Here is a 13,441-nt window from a genome sequence, read left to right on the forward strand (position 1 = left end):
TTGAGTAAATGTTGGAAATTAAGGAAAGGGCATACTATTCCTCAACTTCACACCCAATTTTGTGCAATTCAGTGGTCTTCACTGAAGGAAAGTTTTCTTAGATTTACAATTTATTGGTGAATTATTGAGGATTACAATGTCTCCGGGATAGCAAACAGGGGGCTTCTAAGAGTTCTGAAGTTAGAAGTTTAACTAAGAGTTTTCTTGTTAAACAAAGCTTAAGTTTGGTGCAGCAACTAATGGGTATATCGGATAGACTTTAATTTAATTCTCCATTGAACGCCTTAAATCGCTATTCTCTCATGATAGTTGGGTTTGTTTAACAAACTAGGTCTATTGAAGATGGTCCTGAAGCATGCCTTGATGAAGCCTATTGAAACATTCGGACTCTTACGATTAGATCCAATTGTAATAGCCATTGATGAAATAAATAGGAGACATTTTAATGATGAGACAGATGGATAATTAACCATAAGTTGTGTTGTCTATAATTAAATTTGCATGTCAAATACATTCGATGATTTGATCTCACCCAGAAATTCTATTCCGAAAGCACTTCACGAGAGAATGTGGCTTTGACTCTGGAAACGTCTATTGAGGAGAAAATTGGTTCCGATTTCAATAGAGTGCAAAAGTTGAGGATTTCACCATTGAATATAAATTTGCCGCATGTTTGACATTGATATGACTAGAAAGCATTGGATCCAACACCATTCTCAATACACCTCCTTCAAAATTCACCATCTCAGCTGGCATTAATCGATTAGATGAATTCAAGTTCCTCCAAGAGTCATATAAGTGAAATTTTTATTTATTCAGCAATTGACAAAGTCCTCAGAGAAAGTTTCACACACACAAAATTATTGATGGTTTAGTATGAAGCATTTGAGAAAATTTTGCTTTACATGTAAAATAGAAAATACCCATTGTAGCGCTTTAACAATAAACCTCGATGTGGAAATTTGTCGTGAAAATGAGAAAAGCCAAAATGCATTTGCAATTTGATGAAAGTTTTCCGACACGAAACACCAGCGATTTGCTAAACTTTCACCCTGACTGATGTTCGATGCGATACTCGAGAGTTCTCTCAACAAAAAGTTGTCACATGATTCCCAGAATTTTGGTCATTTTTAGCCTCAGATGTTAACGCTTGAAGGATAGCATATCCACTTAGAATTTCCACTAAATTTTCCGAAAGAGCTATCGCAGTTCATGTATTAAACAACCATTTACCACATACTTTGTCATTTTCTATGTCACAGACTGCAGAATTACATTTCTGCACTTGACGGCGATTATTTCACGCATATTGCAAGAGAAAAGCATTGAAGCAGACCAATGGAGTTAAGTGGAAATTGTATAATTTAATATAGAAAATTGTAAAAATTCAATAGAAAACTTGAATTAGTGAATTAGACTCCTTTAAATGCGAACTTCTTTAAATGGCAGAAACTGTCTTGGGACTGAAATCAGATTTGAACATAGAAAAGAACGATGGGAAGCGCCCATGCTTTGCGAGGTTCCAAGCTTTATAATGACGAAATTCTTCCAAACTTAAATTTCCAGAGCCAAATTTTAAAAACTAGGGGAAAGTGTATTGTTTTTAAAATATATTGCGTAGCCACATTTATTCAAAAGAAAAAATCTGTTACTATTGGAACCGGTGAACGTCGCGCGTCGGGGAAAGGAGGGTCAGCTTAGAAAATTCTAGATTCTTCCCAAAGCTTTCGGCTCAGACTCCAAGCCTTCCTCAGTAGTCAAATCTTGTCTTTTCTCGCTTTGTCATAAAGTCAGGGATTTCACAGGGCATGTAATTTTGGGCACTCACAAAGAAATCTCTAAGTTAGAGAAAATTGTCTATTAAATATCTAAGTTAGAGATTTCTTTGTGAGTGTCCAGGATTCCATGCCCTGTGAAATCCCTGACTTTATGACAAAGCGAGAAAAGACAAGATTTGACTACAGAGGAAGGCTTGGAGTCTGAGCCGAAAGCTTTGGGAATAATCTAGAATTTTCTAAGCCGACCCCCCTTTCTCCGACGTTCACCGGTTCCAATAGTAATAGATAACTCGTCGGAAAACACTTTCAATACAAAAATTCAGTGATTATAAAGCTTTGATCCGTGCAAAGTAATGGCACTGTCCCCTACTTGTATCATAGAGCCAGCTCTATACCTTTCAACCCATTGCAATCCCATGTTAATAATATTATAGATTAATTAAGACAAAAATTTGAAAAAAAAATCAGTTTTAAGCTCTATTTTTTCAATTTTGACAGTGCTATGACCCTGTGATTGCTTTTTGATTGATCTGTAAATCGCGAGATTTCTATCATATAATCTAAAATAATCTAATGCATGATACTTTGTTTAAATACTTTTTTAAGCTAATTAATTTTCAAATTCTAAACTATTGTACTCGGATTCTGAACTTTTTTAAGATTTTGACAGTAACTTGTCGCGCCATCTTCCAGTCATACTTAGCAACTCACAAACACTTTGTACAAATTAACGTTAAAAAGTTACGTTGAGTATTTAATTTGTTTAAAGAAAATATTTCTTGTGATTATTACAAAAAGCTTCAATAGTGTACTAAATTTGGAAACGCTTTAATTTGAATTACGTTTATTTTCTTTCGTTTTTGGCCTTGTGAAACAGTCAGAAAATTTTAAAAGATCTGTTTATAAATTACCCGTTTTTATTTAGCTGAGATTTTATTAAAATTAAGTTGATGATAAAGATTTATATAATTAAATAATTTTGCTTAATAAATCAATTAGAATATTTAGAAGTTTTTAAGAGTTTTAATTATTGGTCTATTTTACAATCTAGTTTTTCTAAGGTGACCTTTTGTAACAATTTTTTAAAAGAAAAATATCAGTATAATATTAGAAATTAGAATTGATTTGCTTACTACATATTCACAGGAGACAAGTCAAGTGAGGCACTTAATAGCCGTGAAGATTGTATCGTCAACCCAAAATAATTTTTTTTTTCAAAATTACTCGTCACCTTTAAATGGCGTATACTACCATTTAAAGGTATACTGAAAAAATACTAATAAGTAGACTAAAAGCAATTTTACTCAAAATTGCCTGTTATAATTTTAATGTTTCCGCCTACAATGATAGAAGAAATTTTCTTTAAAATACATTTTTTGATTGCTCCTAGTGTGTACACTGAGAAAAAAACGGGTGTGCGACTTTAACACTTTTTAGGTGTAAAAATATATCAACATTTTTAATGTTAATTTTACACCTTTTTTAGGGTAAATTAACATGAAAGAGGGTAACTTTAACCCCTAATACACCTAAAAAGCATAATATTTACACCGATTTTGGATCAATACTGCAGGATAAAATTAACATTTCCGGAATGTTATTTTAACTTTTTCGGATTTCTCTCAGTGTAGAAGCTTTGACATTTTTTGCAACATGTGTTTCTACAGTAACAAATGAAAGATACTTTGCTAAAGACAATTACTAAAAAAAACAGTGAATAATTTTGAAAAAAAAAATCTTTTTATGTTGAGTAAAACGTTTGGTGAATAAAATAAAAAGTTCAATAAAAAAGCAAAATTCTAAGTAAATTAAAAAATCTCAATTTCTTCATTTACTGGGTTGGTGACGAACCAACCTTCATAGTCCATAGATACTTGTCTTAGGCGATCTTCAGATTAAAGGTTAACCCAGTTCTTAATGATCTCAATACGCAAAAAAAACTACTCCCTCCGTTCCGAAAAAATCGTAAGTTTGGGGAAATATTAAATATTAAGGAATGCTTTCAGGGAATGTTTTTGTTATTGGTAAATATCTTATGTATGAACTATCCTTCTTGTTTAGGGATAATGATAGGGGTTCTGCCCTGACAATAAGTTAAAAAACGAAAGCAATAAAATTGACTTTTTGTCGCATTTTTTTCTATGAGCTCCCGGAGATAGTTAATTGTTAAAATTGGTCTGCGATTAAATTTAAGAAATAGCATTTGCTCTAAGCTTTTAGTGTGTAAAAGAAGAAATCAGTAGTTAATTCCGTTACTTCAATTTTTATTGTTCGAACATTGCAGAAAAAACCTAGTTTGACTTTAGAAATGCGAATGGACAAAATGTCCGACTGGACATTATCTAAGGCATACCCAAAAATAAAATAAATCTTTTAAGCTGTTAGAAGATATACCAAAAATTTACTTATGTTTTTAGAAAAGAAGGGGAGGGGTAGGGGGAAAATGAAGGTGATGTAAATAATCTCAGGGTTGACTTATACGGGCTTCAGACCTGCATGAAGTTAAGTTGCATGCAAGTACCAAAGTCTTAAATTTGAAATGTGTAATATTTTTAATACAACTTGATTTTTTTTGTTTCTTCTTTTCAAAGAGTGTTGCTTAGAACTTTGTAGACAATTTGTCGCCTTTTGTTTCTGTAAAATCATTGTTGATACATTTTAATATGAATAAAAATGTATAGACATAACTTTGGTGGATTATTTCGGTCACCTTCAATCTCATAGTTTCTTGCGCTTCCGGAATTCTTCCAATGTCTTTTTCACATCATCTCGTTTGTCGAAACGACATTTTTTGTCATTTTTTTGCATTATAATAATTAATAATCTGTAGAGTTTGCAAAAACTAAAAACTCATGGAAATTCGAGGAACAAAAAAAGTGTCCGGAATTGTCAGCTGGCCGAAATTTTGTACACTTACCTTGATAATGATTTCATTTAATATTTTTCACAGATTTCTCAGAACTTATTTTAACCGTACGTACACGCTATACCTGTGGTAAGATAGTGACTGTAACATATTTTCCAGAGCATTTCTCACATTCAAATTTGGTTAGGGCAGAATCACATTGACAGTAAAATGCTCACCGTCACCGTCAAAGCCCTCACCGTATTTCGTTGATTTACGCATTTTCATTGTAATTTTTACGCAAATTCTCAATTACCGTGTTACATTATCTCATACCCGGTGGCATTAGGTGAAAGTAATATAAGAAAATTGAAGAAATATAACGAAAATGCGATAAACGGTGAGCAAAAAAACTGTACGAAAAACTGTAGCAAAAAAAATCCTACAGTTTTTTTGCTTACCGTTTATCGCATTTTCGCTTTATTTATTCAATTTTCTAATATTTTTTTTCACCTAGTGCCACCGAGTATGAGACAAGGTAATATCGTAATGGAAAATTTGCGTAAGAATTGCAATGAAAATGCGTAAAACAACGAAATACGGTGAGGGCTTTGACGGTGACGGTGAGCATTTTACTGTCAATGTGATTCTGCCCTAACTTCGGCTTTTCAGTAAAGAATTTTAAGGGGCGTGGCTTATATTTCTGTGAGGGGTTTATTCAAGAACTGTTATACAAAAACTGCTAAAAAATTCAGATTGTTACAATGAGTATTTAAAGGTTACTTGTTTTGAGTTTCATGTGTAATAATTTTTTTATAATGTTCTATATACAAGAAGACGCGCATTTATTACACGTGTACAACCGTTCTACAAATTTCAAAGCTATATTTTCAATTCATTATTCCAAAGAACAAAAATAATGTTGGAGAAAAATTGCTTTTGCATCATACTCGTTATTTTTCACTATAACTTCGTTAGAGATGAATAAAAATATATTTTTATTCAAAGGAGGTGTGGCTTATTTTCCACTAAAGGTGCCAAAGAGTTGACACAAAAATATATGAAAACTATTTAAAATTTACAAATTTGAAGCAAATTTGGCTAAATCATTTATTTAAATATTTAATTTTCGGAATTCAAGCTAATTAATGCTATTCAATTTCACATTTTTCTTTTCAAAATGCATAAAAAATCATTTGGAAAAATGTTTGCACACGGTTTTTTATGGTCTATTTTCAAAGGCTAGATAATCTTAATCTATTTAAAACCCAGTTTAAACTCAATTTTGGGATTTTACGGTTGGATTTCGAAGTGTAAATTATTTTAAATGGGTGAGAAGTTGTAGAAAATTGTGGTACTCAACAAACAATCTCATGTGTCGTCAACAGAAATGAATTAAATTAGTTTTCCCCCAAAATAGATCAAAATCTCTTCAGTAAATTCACACCCTTTTTGGTAGAAGTGTAAGTTTTAAGCATGAAGAATCCCCCAAGAACAACATCCTCCTAGTTCATCTGCGTGATTTTCCAGAGGGGTAGAGAGATTTGTCCCAAGTGTCAGACAAAAGAAAACCCACAAACATTTAATTTGCTGAAGCGTGAGTGATTCTGAAGAGGGAAATTGTAATGAATCCATTAATTTTCTATAAAGTACCTTCGTCTACCACTCAATTTCTCTGTTCCATTTCACCAAGGCAATTTAATCAAAATTAGGGCAAAAAGATACATTCCACACCCTCAATACACTTTCCCAGTACAAAATTTTCTTCGTGGCCGTCAATTTTGGGAGTGGGGCTCAAAAAGAATACCACAAATGAAAATATAATTTAGCACTAGACTGAATGTAAATGGCACAAAATTGGTGTTTTTCACCTGGGCATCAGGTGAATATTGAATTATATTGCGCATCAATATCGGGCATGAAGAAAATTAAATTCTCAATTTTAAATTACAAAATTGAATTTAAATGCCAATTTCAATAGACCTTTTTCGCCGTACAATTATCGTGATTGTTTCAAAAATTTTAATACAGTCACGTAATGCTATTTTGGAGTTCAATCAATCATTTATTGTAATTAATCTGGTAAATTCAGTAAATTGTCCTTCATAATTAAACAATGGAAGGTTTTTTAGTTCTCGATGCTACCTGACGGAGTGGAATAAATTCTATTAAACAATTTAGTTAAAATTACTAATTGTACTGCATGAAATGTGAATTTTTACAATAATTTATATATGCTAAACATATTAATGATATTATAAGAATATTTTGAGAAAGGAAATGCAGAAAAAATCCCTGGATGAACATTTGCGTCATATTATATACACATTTACCATCCTGTAATTTTTCTTTCAATCTGTGGAATATTCTTTCGATTCTGTTTGATCATCAAAGTTGATAAAGTTGTAGAAAAGAATTTGAGATCGAGTGATTTATTGAAAATTTTCATTAAATATTGGAAGAATTCCCGAAGGGCAAGGAGCTATGAGAATGAAGGTGGCGGAAGTAGGGCACCAAACCTATATCTATATTTTTATTCATTTTTAAAATGTATTAAGAATGATTTTAGAGTAAATAAGGACGGTAAACTCTTTACAAGGTTCCAAGCAACACCCTTGAAGAAGAAAGAATAAAAAAATCAATTTGTATTTAAAATATTACATTTCAAACTTGAGACTTTGACGCTTGCATGCAACTATGCCGAAATTTGGCACACTCGCCCTACTAACAATTATTATTATTTATGTGATAATTTTTTGTAAGTCTCTTAGGAAAAAAATAAAAAAAAAATAACATTAGGGGAATGTGGGCATGGTTCGCACAAAGTGATCCTTTAAACGATGCGAGTTTTCTCTTTGTTTGCAAAGAACTGGTTTACCGTTTCTCATCTCATCTTGTGAGGTTAATAATAATCAACTATCGTATGGATAAGATGGGACGACCTAGCTCTTTGCAAACAAAGAGAAAATTTGCATCGTTTGAAGCTTCACTCTGTGCATATCATGCCTACATTCCCTTATTGGAAGGCATGAACTTTCGAAGGGAGAGTACTTTCCCCTACTCTTTATTAAGTAACTTAATCTACGGAATCAATTTTCTTGTAGAATTTTTTAGGAAAATTGTATGTGTTTATAGGAAAATATTTTACTGTTCGAACTTAAAGAGAGATAAGTTATTATAACCCTTTTTTTAGTTTGTCACCATTCTGGAGCTTAAACGGTATGAGTTATCGATTTCCGGCCTTCGACGGGTCCCCTCGCCGTATGTCAATATTATGCAAAACAAGCTTTTCTTCAAAAAGAAAAAAAAACATATTTCTATGGTTCAACGGATTTTATTTTTTCCATTTTTTAAAATATTTTGATTACTTCGATACCGAATTTTTTTAAATCAAAGTTAAACATCTTTAGGGGATAGTTACTAAACCAATTTGTTTAAATTTGGATTTTTTTTTTTGAGAATCCTTGAAATTTTCAACCCGGCTGCATCGAATTTGTGAATTGGTAAAGTGTAGGGAAGTGCGCTACCTTCGTACGGCTGAAGCTACGGATAATACAATTTTTTTTACTATTTTCGTAATGGATTTCATCCATAGCTCTTTTCTGTACTTTTTGAGGCATTGGACTAGCTATTAAAATATAATATTATAATGGGCCAAATGGATTTGAATCACATTGAAACAAATGAATTGTTCAAAGCTTGAGTCGTCCGAAGGTAGCGCGCTTTTCCCTACCCGTAAATGGTTCACGTTCCTCTAATTTACTTTTTTATTTGTTTGTATTTTTGTTACTTTTGCTAAAACATTCTAAAATGTGCTCTTTTTTAAAAACTTTCTATTTCGGAATGGTTTACTTATTTACGAATCAATTTAATCGGTAGTATCGCGGTATCCATCCATGTGAAAAATAATTCATGGAGAACTTTTGTTTGTGACTTCGAGCACTCTAAGAAGCTGTGACGTTTTGTCATCTTTTTTTTTAGTAATAAATTATCAAATTTTATGAGAAAAAAAATCTAAATTGGTCAAAAAATAATTCAAAATGGACAGTAAGAAATTAAAATCGTTCATAACCTCATAATTTTCGCTTTATCATTTCATTTTACTCTAACCATTTTTACTAAAATACTGGCATACTGGCCAATTCATTGCAGCTTTTATTGAACTCCCATTTATCACTCAGTTACTTCTAAATTATCCATTCTTCACTTGATTAAATACTATCAATGCGGCTTGCATAGTAGGGGAAGATGGGGTTACACTGAAAATTCTATTATTTCAAATTGGTAAATATTTTCAAAGAAAATCTAACTTTAACTTATTTAAATTAAGAGACGAAATTTAGATATAAAAATCGAAATGATTGTGGGAATATGTGAAAAATTGCGTTGCCAATGTGGCCGATATGGCCCTATCTCCCTCTTCACGATTGCAATTAAATTAATTACTTTCTTAATTTTTTTAATGGATTTATTTTGATTTTTGTTTGTTTTTGATTAGTTTCAAAATTATTTTAAAAAAATTGTGCTCATATTTTAAGCAAATTATAGAGAATTTTTTTTTAATCTGACGATCTCTACTTAAGCCACCTTACAAACCTCGTACAGCTGTCAATTACTCTGCATGGCAAAAAAGAAAAGTAATAAAGACAAGAAAGTGAAAATGTTCTACGACGCTGACCTAAAAAAAATAGTTTCGATAGTAGGTTAAAGTGATACAAGTTGGACATAGTGTTACAAGTTGGACAATTCGCCGGTACAAGTTGGACAGAATTTTTTCTTGATAAATACAGTACTAAATTCTTTTTAAGCACAAGAAACTTGTACCATGGTCCAACTTGTACCACTTTACCCTACCTGAGAATTACTCGAAAAGCCCTAGGTTATGTAGGGTCCTCACTTTTTTTAAGGTATCTCCGGCTTACCAATGGGCTTGCACTTGCATTCCTATGAATAATCGAAATTTCATACGGGATGGTAAGAAACTTTGAATTTGAAATTTTCTTATACCATGAATTACCGGATTTTCTCAAAGATTATCCAGATTTCTCGATGACGGCTCTGGAACCTTCCCTTGATTAACTCTTAAAGGACGAGTGAGACACCAGTGTACCAAAAGCAAAAAAACTGTTTTTTTGACTATATCAAGTTATTTTGTCTAGTCCAGAAAAACCGTTTTTTATTTTTGGGACACCGGTGTCCCATTCGTCTTTATGGGTTTAATGTTTATGACGAATTGCTTCGAACTTCTAAACATTTCTCATATTCTCTGAAATTTTCTGGATTTTGTACGGGTTTTGAGACTGTTACAAAATTTTCTGAATTCAATACAAGGTATTCTGAAAACATGTTTTCAATATATACAAAACCTTCATTTAAGTTAACCCTTTAAGGACGAGAAGGTAAAAAATAGAGGGTCAGAAAAATCACTTTTTGTGACTTTTTAGAGCAAAGCATAACCTTAGAATATCTAGGAAAAATTTAATTTTTGGGTCACCGGTGACCCAATCGTCCTCTAAGGGTTAAATGAGCCTTTCCAAATGGTTATGAACCCGCAATAAACCGATTATTATTATTAATCGTATCGAGGTATTTGTACAATGTAATCATGTTATATTGTTGTTCTATCCCGTGCTGGAGGAATCCGCTAAGTCCATGTGCAGACCGCCCAGGAGCGCCTTCCCCGCAGGGTGGATACGGTCCCGGAGTTATTGGGCGAAGGCGGTGCATTTTTCTAGCATTCTAACATTCGGTTACATGCACAGGGCAGGACACGAACTCACAACTTTGCAAGTCGAGTCAAAGATCTCGTCTGCCCAAGATCCAACGGTCTTGCCTATTGCGCCACTGAGATCCCCATAACCCGATTTCAAACCGATTTAATTTAGATATCATGAACTAAAATAGAAAAACATAATTTTTTTAATAGTACCTATCTTTCGGTATATTTTTTGAATTCAAGGAACTAGAAGAAATCTTTAATCTATCACCTTGTCATATCTAATGCCTCGTGAGATTTTTCAGTGGATTTTTCCTAGAGTCAGGAGCACACAAGGAAAAACATTATTTCCTCATTCTTCCAACTGATTGTAATATGTCCTCCCCGTGGTTCACTGTATTTATCAGAAGCAATTGCGGCCAGTGCGAAAAAGTTGCCAGGAGTAAGATGGAAAATGCGACTGAGGTAAATTGGAAAATCTACCTTTTTTCTCTCTCTCTCTCCCCAAAAACCTCTTCTTACTTCTTCCTGAGACATTGTTGAAAGCGGCGGAAGGAATTGATTCGTTATGTTGAGCCTCGATGTGAGGACACGAATGAAAATTGCCTGTGGGAAACAGCGTGACGTTGGAAAATTCTATGGGAAATTGTTGAGGTAAGACATATACACATTTCTCTATTAGTGACTGACTTTTTTTTCTCTAGCAACTTGGGCTTTTCTACCTTGTTTAATGTGTCTCCACAGGATGCTTCTCCTTGAATTGATTACCTTTGGGCAATTTTCTCATCCTTCAAGTCTTTCTCCTTCAAGCTTTTGGTTTTGGTTGTTGAGTGGAAATTTTCTGTGAGTTTAGGCGATAGCCTTTCCTATTCTAGATTTCCCAGCAAGAGTCCATAACTGTGTTCTATTAGGTCGTTATGATATGCTTATCCATGGTCTTAAAACCATCCTCCTTATCGCAGCTCGATGGATTACATGATGTTTCGCGTGAGTTGGTGGAAAGTCTGGAAAAGTCTGAAAAATAAATGACTGTCATTCAAGTGTGAAATATCCTAGAAGGACTGGTAAAATGGCACAATTACCATTGTATTACCATTTCCTTCTTCTGTTGCTGCTATGTCACGTTCTGGCGTGTCATTTGTAATCTCTTTTTTAAGCTAAAGCTTTAGAAATAAGAGGGGTTCATTCATTCTAATTTGTGGGGGGACCAAATGAATTTTGCTTTCAGAGCTTTCAAGACTGAAAAAGCTTAAGGCATTACATCCATTGTATGGCGTGCGTCCATTGTTGAAGATTCATTTTGGGGAACATATCAGCAATTATTTTAAAGTAAATTGTTGTTAAACAATGATACAATTTTTATTCGAAACATAATATTCGTGGGTATTTTATCTGTCTTGTCGCAATCTATGGACTTCCAAGCTTACGATACCCGTCACATGACCCACTGCAGAAAATCAAGAAACGAGAAGTGACAATTGATTTGAGAATAAGAACTGCATATCTATTTCAGCTGTTGATCTCTGGATGTCCTGAATACCTAGTCTTCTGACGTTTTAATCTTTTGCACCGGGCGGGACTCGATCTCACAACTGTGACCATCGAGCTAGAGGCCTCAATGCCCGAAAGCTAAACGCTCTTACGAATTGCATCACAAGATCCCCCGTTTATTAATTTATTTTGTAACATTTTATATAGAGTTTATTCCGAAGTTTTGTTTTCTTATTATCAGTAATATTGGACACGTAATCAGGGTTGTGCCTTTACATAATAAAAAATATGTTTTTACATTTTACATGTAAAAAATACGTAAAAATGTAAAAAATATGTAATATGTAAAAAAATATTTAAAACGTAAAAAAGCCAATTTACGCATTTTTGAATTTTCTAAATATTTCCTGTAAGCAATATAGATATTGATATTGCTTAGGCACTAGGAATATCAAGGAAATATTCTTGGGAAAACCATGAACAAAATTTAGTTTTGAAAACCTATAGATGTGAAATAGTTCAACGATTTTGTACACATAAAACATACACTCTGTTGTAAAATAACATTACTTTTTTTATAATTAAAAAAAAACTTCGTCCTTCTTTTACAGATATGTATTTCAGAATGTTGTCTATATTAAATCCTCAACCATTTGAATTTTTTTGATCGTTAAAGAAAAATTGAACCAAAATTAAAATTAATATTATAAGTAAATGTAAAACAATGCGACATATAAATACATTTTTTGCACTATTCGCAAATAATTAACCATACAGAAGAAATGCTACCATTAAAGATATGGTATGACTTGATCCCTATATCTATAAAGTTACTTTTAAATAATTTTTATAGTATTTATATAGGTTATTTTTAGCAGACTTTAATATAATGATACGTAGAAGAACTTGCGATTTAGTGCATTTGCACAATTTCAATAATTGCAATTTAAAAAGGTGTGATCATGTAAGAATCACACCTGATATAATATAGCGATATATTGTCTATATTATTAATGATCATTTAGCCAGAACTTCAAACTAAAAGAAAATGTTTCTAACAGAAGTGGTGGTCAAGAATTATTTATCTGTTCGTGTATATTTAAAAAGTCAATCAAAACTCTACAAGAATAGAAAAAATTAAGGATTTTGTGTTCCTAATAAAAATGGTTAAAGCACTCTGCGCAAAAAATAAGGCCGGAATATATATTTTTAAATCAATCTTTATTAAAAAAAAACGACCATAATTGTGCATAAAAAAACTCGCACTACTTAAGTCAAATATGGTTTAAGTCACAGAACTGGAACAGCTTCAGTATAAAAAGTTTAATATTATTTTCAAATCCTGCACAACTTAAGCTTAAAATGGTTTAAGTTGTATGTAAAACACTCTTAGCTTAAACACGAAAGGGTTAAAATTGCAAATAAACAATTCACATCTTCAGCATAAGATGGTTAAAATCGTGAACAAAAACGCGCACAGCTGTAGCATAAAACATTTAAAGCTGAATATAAAATCCTCACAGCTTCCGAACGAAACGTTTAACAATTTAGATCGTTTTAGTCGGATTCTAAGCAGATTTTATTAAAAATCGATACAATATCATAATTTCT

This window comes from Phlebotomus papatasi, chromosome 3, assembly GCF_024763615.1.
Source record: "Phlebotomus papatasi isolate M1 chromosome 3, Ppap_2.1, whole genome shotgun sequence".
Classification (NCBI taxonomy): domain Eukaryota; kingdom Metazoa; phylum Arthropoda; class Insecta; order Diptera; family Psychodidae; genus Phlebotomus; species Phlebotomus papatasi.